The following is a 14,980-nucleotide window of genomic DNA, read 5'->3' as shown; positions in this document are numbered from 1 at the left end:
CTCTTTCAGCAAGCCTGAAGTGCAGTGGCACAATCATATCACTGGAGGCTTGAACTCCTGGGCTCCAGTGATCCTCCCACCCCAACCTCCAGAGTAGCTGGGACTATAGACACATGCCACTACACCTAGCTAAGTTTGTTGTTGTTGTTTTTGTTGTTTTGCTGTACACTAAAATTATCTGGGGACTAAGTTGTTTTTGCTTTTTTTTTAATGGAGACAGGGTATCACTATGTTATTCAGGCTAGTATCAAACTTCTGGCCTCAAGCAATCCTCCGCCTCAGGCTCCCAAAGTGCTGGAATTACAGACATGAGCCACACAGCCCTTTGATCCCCCTTCTTAACCTTAATTGTTCTCAACTCACTCACTCCTAGCAAAAAGTCTACAATAACCTGGTTCTAAAAGTGCTGTTTAGAAAGACAAAGTGAAATCAGTGATACTTACTTGGTTTCCTTTTCAAATTGACTATATACATGAACTGCCAAGATGCCTTCCACTGGGTCAAAATGTTCCTCTCAGATTTTCTCACATCTTAAGGAAATCTAAAAGCTACATAGCAACTACTCACGCTTAATCTTTAAAAAAAAAAAAAAAAAAAAAAAGCAAAGTGATTCCAAAAATTTTAACTATCAAGAGCAAAAGTTTACAGAGCCAAAGCATTGATCACCAAATTCAGAAACAACATTAGGAAAGAACAAGACACTATGAGATCAGGAAGAACCTACTCTCTGACTAAAGCTAAGCCACCTATATATAAGAAAATCCAGGTGCTTCCTTCACTGTCAGCAAACAATGGAAAATGACTTTTTAATAGGTAATATAAATGTATTTGTAAATTTGAAAATTTTAACAAAGGGATGCTGGAATGACAAATATTTGAAGAGACTACTTAAAAAACAAGTGAGACAGAGTAGGAAAATGTGTTAAGACATCCTCCAGCACTGTATGTGTGTTTTTACATTGGGGAAAGGGAGACTCACTAGACTTTTGTTCCTTGATTAAAATACCCGTAAGGCCAGGTATGATGGCTCATGCCTGTAATCCCAACACTCTGGGAGGCCGAGGCAGGTGGATCATCTGAGGTCAGGAGTTCAAGACCAGCCTGGCCAACATGGTGAAACCCCATCTTTACTAAAAATTCAAAAATTAGCCAGGCTCGGTGGCTCACGCCTGTAATCCCAGGACTTTGGGAGGCCGAGGCAGGTGGAACACGAGGTCAGGAGATAGAGACCACCCTAACACAGTCAAACCCTGTCTCTACTAAAAATACAAAAAATTAGCCATGCGTGGTGGCACGTGCCTGTAGCTCCAGCTACTAGGAAGGCTGAGGCAGGAGAATCGCTTGAACCCAGGAGGCGGAGGTTGCATTGAGCCGAGATTGCGCCACTGCACTCCAGCCTGGGCGACAGAGTAAGACTCCATCTCAAAAATATATATATATATGTGTGTATATATATGTATGTGTATATATATGTATGTGTATATATATGTGTATATATGTATATGTGTATGTATGTATATATGTGTGTGTGTGCATATATATATATATATGCACACACATACACACACACAAATTAGCCAGGCGTGGTGGTGGGTGCCTATAATCCCAGCTATTCAGGAAGCTGAGGCAGGAGAATCGCTTGAACCCGGGAGGCAGAGGTTGCAGTGAGCCAAGATCATGCCACTGCACTCCAGCCTGGATGACACAGTGAGACTCCATCTCAAAAAATAAAATGGAATAAAATAAAAATAAACGGCCGGGCATGGTGGCTTGCACCTGTAATCCCAGCACTTTGGGAGACCAAAGCAGGCGGATCACTTGAGGTCAGGAGTTTGAGACCAGTCTGGCCAACATGGCGAAACCCTGTCTCTACTAAAAATACAAAAATCAGCCGGGTGTGGTGGCACATGCCTGTAATCCCAGCTACTCTGGAGGCTGTGGCAGGAGAACTGCTTGAACTCGGGAGGTGGAGGCTGCAGTGAGTCGAGATCCTGCCACTGTCCAGCCTGGGCGACAGAGCAAGACCCTGTCTCAAAAATAAATAAATAAATAAAATTTAAATTTAAAAAATACCCACTAAGAATATCTAGTGCCTTTCCAATTCCACAATCAACTACCTTTTTATTACTGATTAGGCAGCCCAGAGCAATGGAGGTGTCCTGGTCAGTGGATAATTAAATCCAATTGTGCACATGGCACTTAATACTTCCAACACGCATTAACTGGTATCTGGTTTATCAGCCTCTGGTGAGTTTGTTTACTTTGCATGAATAAATTCTGCAGCACTTGAATCATCCCAATGTAAACCAAAATTCTGAAGTTTCTGAACTACTATGTGGGGGTTGGAGAGACCTTGGTTTGGTTGGATACCATTTTTGCCACTTAACTATCTGTGTGACCTCTTCTTTCCATCAGTCTCAATTTCCTCATCTGTTAATAAACATAGCTAGTGCCTGGGAGATGGCAAGTGCTCAAAAAGTGACAGCTTTATTATTTTGAAGCTAAATTTGAAAGGAAGTGTGTCACTGAGGTGAAAACATTTCATTTGAAAAGTAGTAGTACAGATCAGCAAACTACGTTAATTTAAAAGACACAGCCTGAAGAGAGATATCCCAATCTTTGGAGCTGAGAAAAGCAAAGTTTAAAAGTTGCAAGTAAAGTACACACTGCACAGTACAGATGGGAGTCTCCTGCTTAGCAACTTTAATGTTGTCTACCAAACACCCAGCTTGTAATAGAGCATGACAACTGTTCACTCTAAATCCATGTGCTCAGCTTGGATTCAGGATTGATTTATAAAAATAGCTGCTGGTGGTGCTCTTTGAATCTCTCTGCGCTGATGACTGGGCAGTGTTACCCTAAAGGCCTAGAGCAGCTGTATTCCCTCACCACACCCATTTCTCTGTCTACCCAGCCAAGCTGACGGCACCCTGCCCCCGCCCCCCATCTCTACAGCATACTATTCTCCCTCCTCCTGGGCTGAGTGAGCAAATTACAAGCACAAATATCCCCTGATGCAATGCCACAACCATCCCTGGGAAAGAGCAGAGGCAGTTGCCAAAAGCACAGCAGCAGGGAAATGGGCGGGAGACGCGCGCGCGCAAACACACACACACACACACACACACACACTGCAAGAAACACTGCAATGCTATGCCACCAGGGAGAGAGAATCGAGAGGCCCTGCGGAGCAATACTGTAACAGGACCAGAGAAGGCAAAGGAGAAAAGGGGGTTTCCAGTAGAAAGCTGGGTAACACTAACCTTCCCGAGGAACACGTATTTCATCCGAGTTTGTGTCCTAAAGCACAAACCTAAAGGTAATCAATCACTGCCTCTTCCCCAAAGCAGCAAATGCATTTAATTTACCCGTTCCTGGAAGTGAGCAAAACTCTCACAACTCCTCCACAGGGCAATTTCACCAAAGGGATCTAACCCACAACGGCAGAGAACTTGTTCCATGTGCTAAATCACAATCTCTGTTCTGGGTAATGTTTCCAACTGCCCCTCCTAGTCCCTGTACCCTCCCCACCCCCACCCTAATGCGACCCCTTCGCACTCCCACTGCCAGACACACGCTTTAGTCCCCACACAGTGCCGGGGCCTTTGCAAGGGGGAAGAGCCCCGCCTAGGGCCCGGTTCTCCAGACCACCCCTCAGCCCCACCCATAACCCCTGGCTGGACATACTAAGGCTCACCTCAGCCTCACATCAACTGACCCCTATAAAGCTTCAGAAAACGACCCCTGAGTTCTCCTACACCTCCGAACCCCACCCAGGGCCCCAGACTGCGGCCGACCCTCGCTCCGTGGCTCAGCCCCATCCAGAGCCCAAGGCATGTCGCTCGGCCCCACCGCCCCGACCCTCAAAGCTGGACCTCTCAGCCCCCTCACTCCAAGGACCCCCCTAGATCGCACCTCAAAGACTCCGAAGGTCAAGGCCGCCAGCCCCCCGCCTGGCCCCCTCCCTCGGACGCCCCCGCGTCTCGCAGGCCGGCGGCCACCGCCCTTCCACGCCTCGGGCGGGCCCCGTGGGGTACCCGGCTGCCGCAGGACAATGTTCGGGCAGTCCCGGGACAGTGAGGAGGCCGCCCCTCCAATCGGACCCCGCCTGCGGCTGCACCTACCCGCCGCCGCCGAGACGGAGCCGGAGCAGAAGGGAGCCAGGAGAGCGCCGGGAAAAACCGTGAGGAGCTGGGAGACGTCGGGAGGAGCCGGGAGCCAGCGAGCTAGCCGGAGGGGCGGGGCGCAGGGAGGCGGCCGCTTCCTCGTCGCCTCTTGAGGGCCAGCCCAAGGGAGGGACGCCGCCACCGCCTACCCAGCGGGCGCCGCCGCTCCGGCCAATAAGCGTGGCGAGGGGGAGGGCGGAGGGCTGTGGCGGACCAATGGGTGCTGGCCCTGCCCACGACCTCTCTGCAGAGCTGCGCGAGCCGCGGGCGGTTGGGGCGAGGGGCGCCTAGGGGCTCTAACCTCCCGCCTGCGGCCTGCGAATGCCGAAGCGGACGGCAGGCCGATCACTGCCTCCGCTGTTCTATGATGGCCGTCGCTCTCTCTCAGAGTCTGGGCGCCTGGAGGCGAGGAGAGTGCGAGAGTCGGCGCACACGCGGACCGGGCCACCAGCGGGTGGGGCCTGTGGGCTCTGTGATGTAACCTGGGAGGGGCGCGGGGCGGGGCCTAGGTCGCGGGCCAGCTGGGCTCTGCAAGGAACCCTTAGTGGAGCGGGAGGACGCCACAGGTCCTCGGCGGGGCTCCGCTTCCGCGAGCCGCATGTGGCTGGTGAGCTCTGAAACGTGTCTGGCTCAAGTTGAGATGTGCTGTAAGTGTACAATACACACCAAATTTCCAAGACTTAGTACCGAAAAAAAAAAAAACTCATAATTTTTAAATGGTTACAAGGGATAATTAATTATAACAAAATTGATGACAGTTGGGGTATATTTGGTTAAGTAAGAAATATTGAGGCCGGGCGCGGTGGCGCACGCCTGTAATCCCATCACTCTGGGAGGCCGAGGCGGGTGGATCACTTGAGGTCAGGAGTTCGAGACCACCCTGACCAACAATGGTGAAACCTCGTCTCTACCAAAAATACAAAAATTAGCCGGGCGTGGTGGCAAGTGCCTGTAATCCCAGCTACTTGGGAGCCTGAGGCAGGAGAATTGCTTGAACCCGGGAGGCGGAGGTTGCAGTGACCTGAGATCGCACCACTGCACTCCAGCGTGGGCAACAGAATGACCCTGTCTCAAATAAAAAAAAAATAGGTTTCCTTTTCTGGTGAAATTAACATTACTTCATTCCAAAGCCCCAGATTTTGTGGAATCCTTAACTTACTGTTGTAGGAAAACACACAGGTGGGAGCTTTAAAGTTACTTTGATCATTCTTCCTGCTGCCTGGAGTAGCCAGCATATTCCTGTCCCAGACTTCAGGAATAGAATTGGCTTTGAGCTCCTTTGTAGTTAGATGGCTAGGAAAACTCAAAAGTATTGGAATGTTCCATTCCTTCTGTAAACCAAGAAGTATCTGAGACAGGTCTCAATTGATTTAGGAATTTATTTTGCCAAGGTTAAGGACATTCCCGAAAGGAAAAAACACAGAATCACAGAAACAGTCTGTGGTCTCTGCCTTTCTCCAAAGATGAATTTGAGGGATTCAGTATTTAAAGGGGAAAAGTGGGCTGGAGGGAAAATAGGGAGAGAACAAGAGAAAAGGAGCAGGTAGGGGAATAGTCAGTCAATTGTGTATTGTGTCAAGTATGTCTGCTTAGGAATGAAAGGCAGCTTGTGCATGACTCAGCTTTCAACTTAATTTTTTCCTTTTGGAATAGTGAATTGGGGTCCGAAGTGTTTGTTTTTTTTGAGACAGAGTCTTGCTCTGTCACCCGGGGTGGAGTGCAGTGGCACGATCTCGGCTCACTGCAACCTCCGCCTCTCCGGTTCAAGCAATTCTTCTGCCTCAGCCTCCCGAGTAGCTGGGACTACAGGCGCACGCTTCCACGCCCAGCTAATTTTTTGTATTTTAGTAGAGACGTGTCACCGTGTTGCCCAGGCTGTTCTCGAACTCCTGAACTCAGGCAATCCGCCCGCCTCGGCTTCCCAAAGTGCTGGGATTTACAGACGTGAGCCACCACGCCTGGCCCGAAGTGTTTTTTTTGTTTTTTTTTGTTTTTGAGATGGAGTCTCCCTTTGTCGCCCAGGCTGGAGTGCAGTGGCACGATCTAAGCTCACTGCAACCTCTGCCGCCCAGGTTCGAGCAGTTCTCTGCCTCAGCCTCCCAAGTAGCTGGGATTACAGGCACCTGCCACCACACCTGGCTAATTTTTGTTTTTTTAGTAGAGACAGGGTTTCACCATCTTGGCCAGGCTGGTCTTGAACTCCTGACTTCGTGATTCACCCGCCTCAGCCTCCCGAAGTGCTGGGATTACAGGGATGAGCCACCGTGCCTGGCTGAAGGGTCCGAAATTTCATTAAGATTTATTTTTCCCCAGGGCCAGAAGTAGCTCACAGCTGTAATCCCAGCATTTTGGAGGCCAAGATGGGAGGATCGTTTAAGCCCAGTGGGAGGGTCTTACTCTGTTGCCCAGACTGGAGTGCAGTGGTACAGTCATGGCTTACTGCAGCCTCCACCTCCCAGGCTCAAGTGATCCTCCCACATCAGCCTCCTAAGTAGCTGGGACCTCAGGCTTCTGCCACCACACTCGGCTAATTTTTTAAATTTTTTGTAGAGATGGGGTCTCACTGTGTTGCCCAGGCTGGTCTCGAACTCATTCCCTCAAGCTGTTCTCCTATCTCTGCCTCCCAAAGTGCTGGGATTACAGGTGTGAGCCACCACACCCAGCCTTCTTTAAGACAGTCACCATGTTATGTGTAGAGCTAGAGACCCAGGAGTGATTCTCAGTTATTCCCTTCCTTTTCCCCTCATACCTACCAGATTTTCCTCCTGCCTCAGAAACAGCTCCACTGACACATGCTGTTCTGGTTCAGTCCTTTTTCTTTTTCCTGTATCCTGCCATAGTTTCTTTCAAGCCTTCCCCTTGCTCCTGCTTCAGTCCAAATATCACAACCTTCTGTACCATCCCCTTCCATTCATAATATCCTCCTGCATCCCTTGTATGCCTATTACAACACTCACCATATATGTGATAGTTATTTGTATAAATATGGATCTGCCTGGCCAGGCGAGGTGGCTCACGCCTGTAATCCAGCACTTTGGGAGGCCAAGGCGGGCAGATCATGAGGTCAGGAGATCAAGACCATCCTGGCTAACAAGGTGAAACCCCGTCTCTACTAAAAATTAAAAAAAAAAAGTATATATATATGTATATATATGTGTATATATGTATATATGTGTGTATATATGTATATATGTGTATATATGTATATATATGTGTGTGTATATGTATATATGTGTGTATATATGTATATATATGTGTGTGTATATATATATATGTATATATATATATGGATCTGCCCTAACAGATTGCATCTCAAAGTACAGGTTCATTCTATTTCCCCACTTCCAGTGGAAAAGAACATTCCCTCCAGTTCCAGGGTGCCCAGGATGAAAAGCACAGAACCACTTATTCTGGACATACTGCCTATGGGATTGCCCTGCTCCACAAGCAGCAGTAATAAAAAAGAAAGAAAAACAAGAAAAGCATAGAACCTCAACATCTCAAAGTTGGAAAGGATCTTAGCAAGCACTCAGTCTCATGTCTAAGGATGTATTCTTGAGACTTTACAAGTTCACAATAAGCCATCTCAGGATTATATTTGAGTTATCCTTTAAAAGCATGCTTTATGTCTATTCATCCAAATTTTGATGAAAATGTAGGCCAGGACACAAACATTGGCAGAATCCAATAGCTTATTTTAGAGGCTTTCCTCCAGTTTTAACCTAAACCCCTTCAATGGCTTTTCATTGCATCAGAATCCTAAACATGTATTTCAAGACCTTGTGCAATGATGCTGCCTCTGTCTTGCCTCATCTGCCTTTTTTCTCACTATGCCCAGTATCATCTGCCTTCCCTGTTTCTTGAACTTTCTCTCGTCAAGGCCCTCCTCATATTGTTTCCTCTGCCTATCCTAATGTATGATTAATATGATTTTCTGCCAGGCATAGTGGCACACGCCTGTAATCCCAGCACTTTGGGAGGCCAAGGTGGGAGGATTGCCTGAGTTCAGAAGTTTGAGACCAGCCTGGGCAACATGGTGAAACCCTGTCTCTACAAAAAATACAAAAAAAAAAAAAAATTAGCTGGGATGGTGGTGGGCACCTATAAGTCCCAACTACGTGGGAGGCTGTGGTGGGAGGACCACCTGAGCCTGGGGAGGTTTAGACTACAGTGAGCCATGATCATACCACTTGCACTCCAGCCTGGGTGACAGAGTGAGACCCCATCTCAAAAAAAAAAAAAAAAAAAAGATGTGATTTTCCACATCGAAAATTTGAGAGACTAATAAGAGAGTTCATGGCCAGGCATGGTGGCTCATACCTGTAATCCCAGCACTTTGGGAGGTCGAGGTCAGGAGTTCGAGACCAGCCTGACCAACATGGTAAAACCCCGTCTCTACTAAAAATACAAAAATTAACCAGGTGTGGTGGCTAACGCCTGTAATCCCAGCTACTCAGGAGGCTGAGGCAGGAAAATCACTTGAACCTGGGAGGCGGAGGTTGCAGTGAGCCAAGATCACTCCATTACACTACAGCCTGGGCGACAAGATTGAAACTCCGTCTCAAAAATAAAAAGAGTTCAGCAAGGTTACTGGGTACAAAGTTAATATACAAAAAGGCATAACAGCATATATACCAATAATCAATAAGAAAACAAGATAGAAAAGAAAAACCCTACAAAAATGAGATACCACAACACACCTACTAAATAGAATGGCCAAAAGCCAGAACACTGGCCCGGTGCGGCGGCTCACGCCTGTAATCCCAGCACTTCGGGGGGCCGAGGCAGGCAGATCACAAGGTCAGGAGATCAAGACCATCCTGGCTAACACAGTGAAACCCCGTCTCTACTAAAATTACAAAAAATTAGCCAGGCGTGGTGGCGGGCACCTGTAGTCCCAGCTACTCAGGAGGCTGAGGCAGGAGAATAGCGTGAACCCAGGAGGCGGAGCTTGCAGTGAGCCGAGATTGCGCCACTGCACTCCAGCCTGGGCGACAGAGCAAGACTCAGTCTCAAAAAAAAAGCCAGAACACTGACAACACCAAGTGCTGGCAAGAATGTGAAACAATAGAAGCTCGCATGCATTGCTGCTGGGAATGCGAAAGGTACAGAACTTTGGAGGACAGTTCAGCAGCTTCTTACAAAACTAAATGTACTCTCATATGACCCAGCAATTGCCCTCCTTGGTATTTACTCAGAGGAGCCAAAAATTTATGTCTACACAGGCAGGGCACGGTGGCTCATGCTTGTAATCCCAGCACTTTGGGAGGCCGAGGCAGGTGGATCACCTGAGGTCAGGAGTTCAAGAGCAGCCTGGCCAACATGGCGAAACCGTGTCTCTGCTAAAAATAACAAAAATTAGCTGGGCATGATGGTGGGTACGTGTAATCCCAGTGGCTCGGGAGGCTGAGGCAGGAGAATCGCTTGAACCTAGGAGGCAGAGGTTGCAGTGAGCCGAGATCATGCCATTGTACTCCAGCCTGGGCAACAAGAGTGAAACTCAGTCTAAAAAAAAAAAAAGAAAATTATGTCTACACAAAAACCTGCACATAATTTTTTTTTTTTTTGAGACAGAGTCTCGCTCTTTTTGTCCAGGCTGGAGTGCAGTGGCGCCATCTTGGCCCACTACAGACTCCGCCTCCCAGGTTCAAGCGATTCTCCTGCCTCAGCCTCCCAAGTGGCTGGGATTATAGGCATGCGCCACCATGCCGGGCTGATTTTTGTATTTTTAGTAGAGACGGGTTTCACCATGTTGGCCAGGCTGGTCTTGAACTCCTGACCTCAGGTGATCCGCCCGCCTCGGCTTCCCAAACTGCTGGGATTACAGGTGTGAGCCACTGCACCCAGCCTCACGAATGTTTATAGTAGCTTTACTCATAATTGCCAAAACCTAGAAGCAACCGAGATCTCCTTTAATAAATGAATGGATAAATAAACTGGGATTGGAAGAACGCACCAAAAAAAAAAAAGGCTAGCCTTGGGTGGTAAGATTACATAGTTATTATTTACTCCTTTATACTTTTCCAAATTTTATACTATAAATCATTTCTTTCTTTTTATAGTCAGAAAAAGTTCAATGAAATTTTTTTTTTTTAGAGACAGGTTCTCACTATGTTGCCCAGGCAGGAGTGCCGTGGTTATTCACAGGTGCGACCCCACTACTGATCAGCACGGGAGTTTTGACCTGCTCCATTTCTGACCTTGGCTGGTTCACCCCTCCTTAGGCAACCTGGTGGACCCCTGCTCCCAGGAATTAACCATATTGATGCTGAACCTGGTGTGGATGGACGTGTAATCCACATAGCGCACTACATCCCAGAACTCCTGGACTTAAGTGATCTTCCTGCCACAGCCTCCCAAGTAGCTGCTACTACAGGCATGGGCCACCCCACCTAGCACTTTATTTATTTTTTATTTTTTTTATTTTTGAGATGGAGTCTTGTTCTGTCGCCAGGCTGGAGTGCAGTGGTGCGATCTCAGCTCACTGCAACCTCTGCTTCCCGGGTCCAGGTGATTCTCCTGCCTCAGCCTCCCAAGTAGCTGGGACTACAGGCGTGCGCCACCAGGCCCAGCTAATTTTTGTATTTTTAGTAGAGACAGGGTTTCGCCATGTTGAGAGGATGGTCCTGATCTTTTGACCTTGTGATCAGCCCTTCTCGGCCTCCCAAAGTGCTGAGATTATTACAGGCGTGAGCCACCACGCCTGGCCACACTTTGTTTTTTTTTTTTGAGACAGGGTCTCACTCTGTTGCCCAGACAGTACTGCAGTGGAACAATTTTTTTTTTGAGATGGAGTTTCGCTCTTGTTGCCCAGGCTGGGGTACGATGGCATGATCTCAGCTCACTGCAACCTCCGCCTCCCCGGTTCAAGTGATTCTCTTGCCACAGCCTCCCAAGTAGCTGGGATTACAGGCATGTACCACCACACCCGGCTAATTTTTTATTTTTGGTGGAGACAGGATTTCTCCATGTTGGTCAGGCTGGTCTCAAACTCCCGACCTCAGGTGATCCACTTTCCTTGGCCTCCCGAAGTGCTGGGATTACAGGCGCGAGCCACCACACCTGGCCTGCAGTGGAACAATCTTACCTCACGGCAGCCTCAGCCTCCTGGGGTCAAGCCGTTCTCCCACCTCAGCCTGAGAGAGTAGGCTGGGACTACAGGCACATGCCATCATGCCTGGCTAATATTTTACTTTATACTTTTGGAGAGACGGGGTCTCCCTGTGTTATCAGGCTGGTCTTGAACTCCTGGCCTCAAATGATTCTCCTGCTTCAGCCTCCCAAAGTGCTGGGATTACAAGTGTGAGTCACCATGCCCAGCATCAATAAATACTTTTTTTAAATTTTTATTCTTATTTTTATTTTATCTCTTACAGAAAGGAAATAAATACATTTTAAGGTAAGGCAAGCAACAGCAACAACAAAAATCTTCACAGAGTGAAACAATAAATAAAACTGATGTGGTACTGAGTAATAAAACTAACAATAGGTTGTAAGACTTTCTATAGAAAAATATTATAAAACTTTACAACTTTTAGAAGAAAATATAAGGTCGGGATGCTGTGGCTCACACCTGTAATCCCAAGACTTTTTGGGAGGCCGAGGTGGGTGGATCGCTTGAGCTCAGGAGTTCGAGACCAGCTTGGGTGACATGGTAAAACCTCATCTCTACAAAAAATACAAAATTAGCTGGGCCTGGTGGTGCACGCCCATAGTCCCAGCTACTCGGGAGGCTGAGAGGGGAGGATCGCTTGAACCCATGGAGGCGGAGGTTGCAGTGAGCCAAGATTGTGCCACTGCACTCCAGCCTGGGTGACAGAGTGAGACTCTGTCTCAAATAAATAAATAAATAAACCTATTTAAAAAAAAGAGAAAAGAAAATATTGGGCAATATCTTGATGCTCTCAGGGTGGGGATCTTGCTGCAATTTTTCGGTACCAAAGCTTGTCAGATAAACACAATTTTGCATACCAATTTTATCATAATTTATGATATTTATGTTAGGATTCCATGGGAAGAGGGAAATACAATTACATGGATTAGAATTTGAATAGAATAGGGTCATAGCATTTTAAGAACCAGAAGGGTCTTTCAGAGGTTCTTTTGGATTATTTTAGCCCAATCCTTTTTCAAGTGAAGTAATTGAGATATGTTGAGGACCCACAGAAAAATGGCAGAATCCAGGCTTGAACTCATTTTCTTACTCTCATGTGGGTGCTTGTTGCACTTACCCCTTCTTTCATCTTTAAACTAATGTAGGCTGGCGCTGGACGCGGTGGCCCACGCCTATAATCTAAGCACTTTGGGAGGCTGAGGCAGGTGGATCACCTGAGATCAGGAGTTTGAGACCAGCCTGGCCAACATGGTGAAACCCCGTCTCTACTAAAAACACAAAAATTAGCTGGATGTGGTGGTGTGAGCCTGCAGTCCCAGCTATTCTGGAGGCTGAGGCAGGAGAATCGCTTCAACTCAGGAGGCTACAGTGAGCCAAGATTGCGCCACTGCACTCCAGCCTGGCAACAGAGCGAAACTTCATTTAAAAAAAAAAAATAGGGCCAGGTGCCATGGCTCACGCCTGTAATCCCAGCACTTTGGGAGGCCGAGGTGGGTGGATCACCTGAGGTCAGGAGTTTGAGACCAGCCTGGCCAACATGGTGAAACCCCGTCTCTACTAAAAATACAAAAATTAGCCGGGCATGGTGGCAGGCGCCTGTAATCCCAGCTACTCAGGAGGCTGAGGCAGGAGAATCGCTTGAACCTGGGAGACAGCGGTTGCAGTGAGCCAAGATGGTGCCACTGCACTCCGTCCTGGGCAGCAAGAGTGAAACTCCATCTCCAAAAGAAAAAGGAAATGGGGTCTTGCCCAGCCTGGCCAAGATGGTGAAACCCCATCTCTACTAAAAATACAAAAATTAGCTGAGCACAGTGGCAGGTGCCTGTAATCCCAGCTACTTGGGAAGCTGAGGCAGGAGAATCACTTGAACCCGGGAGGCAGAGTCTGTGTTGACCCGAGATCACGCCACTGCACTCCAGCCTGGGCGACAGAGCAAGACTCCGTCTCAAAAAAACAAAATACAAAAAAAAACAAAATAAATGGGGTCTCACTATGTTGCGCAAGATGGTCTCAAACTCCTGAGCTCAGAGATCCTCCCACCTCAGTCTCTTGAGTAGCTGGTATACAGGTGTGAGCCACCATACCTCATACCTGGCTAGCTATCTTAATTTTTGATTTCCTGTAAAGTGATTAAAATGAACCCCTATCTTTTTTTTTTTTGAGACGGAGTTTCACTCTTGTTGCCCAGGCTGGAGTGCAATGGCGTGATCTCAGCTCACCGAAACCTCTGCCTCCCAGGTTCAAGCCTTTCTCCTGCCTCAGCCTCCCGAGTAGCTGGGATTACAGGCATGCGCCACCACACCCAGCTAATTTTGTATTTTTAGGAGAGGCGACGTTTCTCCATGTTGGTCAGGCTGGTCTTGAACTCTTGACCTCAGGTAATCCGCCTGGCTCAGCCTCCCTAAGTGCTGGGATTACAGACGTGAGCCACCACGCCTGGCCAAAACCCCTGTCTCTTAAAGCCATCATTGGCCAATAAACCCCTATTGATGTAAGCCACCATTAGTATCTGTCATTTGCAGCTAAATGCAATCCCAACTGATATATGGAGTAAAAGTCCTGGACTACAAGTTGAGAAACCCCATTACAGTCCCAGCTCTGCCAGGAACAAGCTATGTGGCCTTGGGCAAGCCATTTCCCATCTCTGGACCTCAGGTTCCTCATCTCTACCAGTGGAAGTAGAACAAGATGGTGATGGTCTCTTTCACCTCTTACTTTCTTTGGTCTCATTCATCGTTCATGCTGTATAATGTGTAATATGGCACTTCTTTCCTCTATGACTACTTCTTTGAAGGTTCACCCAGTGTTCCCTTGTTCCTGTGACCTCAGGACTAATTACAATGGCCTGTCTCCTTTGAGTGAATGCTCCTTTGGGGCATTCCCTGAACACAAAGTCCCTCTAGCTAGATCCTTATTTTCTCTTCCTTTGGTTAATTTTGTTTGTTTGTTTTTCCGAGAGATGGGGTTTCACCCTGTTGACCAGGCTGGTCTCAAACTCCTGACCTCAGGTGATCCACCTGCCTCGGCCTCCCAAAGTGCTGGGATTACAGGCGTGAGCCACCATGCCTAGGCCCTCTTCCTTTGGTTAATTTTATATACCTACACCTAGGCGGAGCACAAAGGAGGGAAGGGATTGTTTCTACTCTAAAAATACTGGAGTACCATGCCCACCTCTGCCCCTAACCCCTAAACATGCTGTGTGATTTCTCCTCTTGGGGCTTCAAATGCATCATTTATGAAATAAGGGTGGCAGACTGTCAAAGGGCCCTTCAAGCCCTGGCATTCTAAGACTGAATTATAGCTTCTAATTTTCTTCTTTCACTGTGATAGCACTTCGCTTGTTGTGAAGTGCTTTGCTCTCTGGTATGAGAGGTTAGGCTTTCTATGACTCTGAGATAGTCTGAGTTAGTATTACTATCCACATTTTGAAGTTGAGGAAACAGATTTAGGGATGTGAAGTTGTGTACCCAAGATCACTGATGGGGCTCAGGGCACCCCACCCCAAAATATGACTATAGGAGATCACAGCATGCTGCCCCAAAATATACCTCTTTGGCATATTTGAGCTGATTATTCTGAGAAACTGCAGACACAGGAGTAGCTCTGAAAATCTGTCCTTTTATAAAAGAACTTCACATCTATAAAGGAAATCTACATTAGTAGATTATCTGTATTAGGAAGAGAACTGCTCTGAGATAAC

General features: G+C 47.6%; 1 protein-coding gene and 1 long non-coding RNA gene across 47 annotated transcripts in view; one reads left to right on the top strand and one right to left on the bottom strand.

Moving 5' to 3' along the window:
- MAP4 (microtubule associated protein 4) overlaps positions 1–4,570 on the bottom strand; it is a 228,772-nt gene extending 224,202 nt beyond the window's left edge. For 13 of the 45 annotated variants that reach the window (XM_054550382.2, XM_054550389.2, XM_054550397.2 and 10 more), the window contains exon 1: positions 4,125–4,226. The gene's annotated coding sequence lies outside the window, so the exon portion shown is untranslated. 45 annotated transcript variants of the gene reach the window in all.
- Positions 4,571–4,580: 10 nt separating this feature from the next.
- LOC129058264 (uncharacterized) overlaps positions 4,581–14,980 on the top strand; it is a 70,877-nt gene continuing 60,477 nt past the window's right edge. Inside the window, exon 1 of one of the 2 annotated variants that reach the window (XR_008523321.1) lies at positions 4,581–4,813. This is a non-coding gene — a long non-coding RNA (uncharacterized LOC129058264). The remainder of the gene's footprint in view (positions 4,814–14,980) is intronic. The other variant, XR_008523319.2, reaches the window with a different exon arrangement.

The sequence above is a fragment of the Pongo abelii genome, chromosome 2 (genome assembly GCF_028885655.2).
Source record: "Pongo abelii isolate AG06213 chromosome 2, NHGRI_mPonAbe1-v2.0_pri, whole genome shotgun sequence".
In the NCBI taxonomy this organism is placed as follows: Eukaryota; Metazoa; Chordata; class Mammalia; order Primates; family Hominidae; genus Pongo; species Pongo abelii.
The sequence above is the reverse complement of the archived record's forward strand: the minus strand, read 5'-3'. Positions and strand labels throughout refer to the sequence as shown.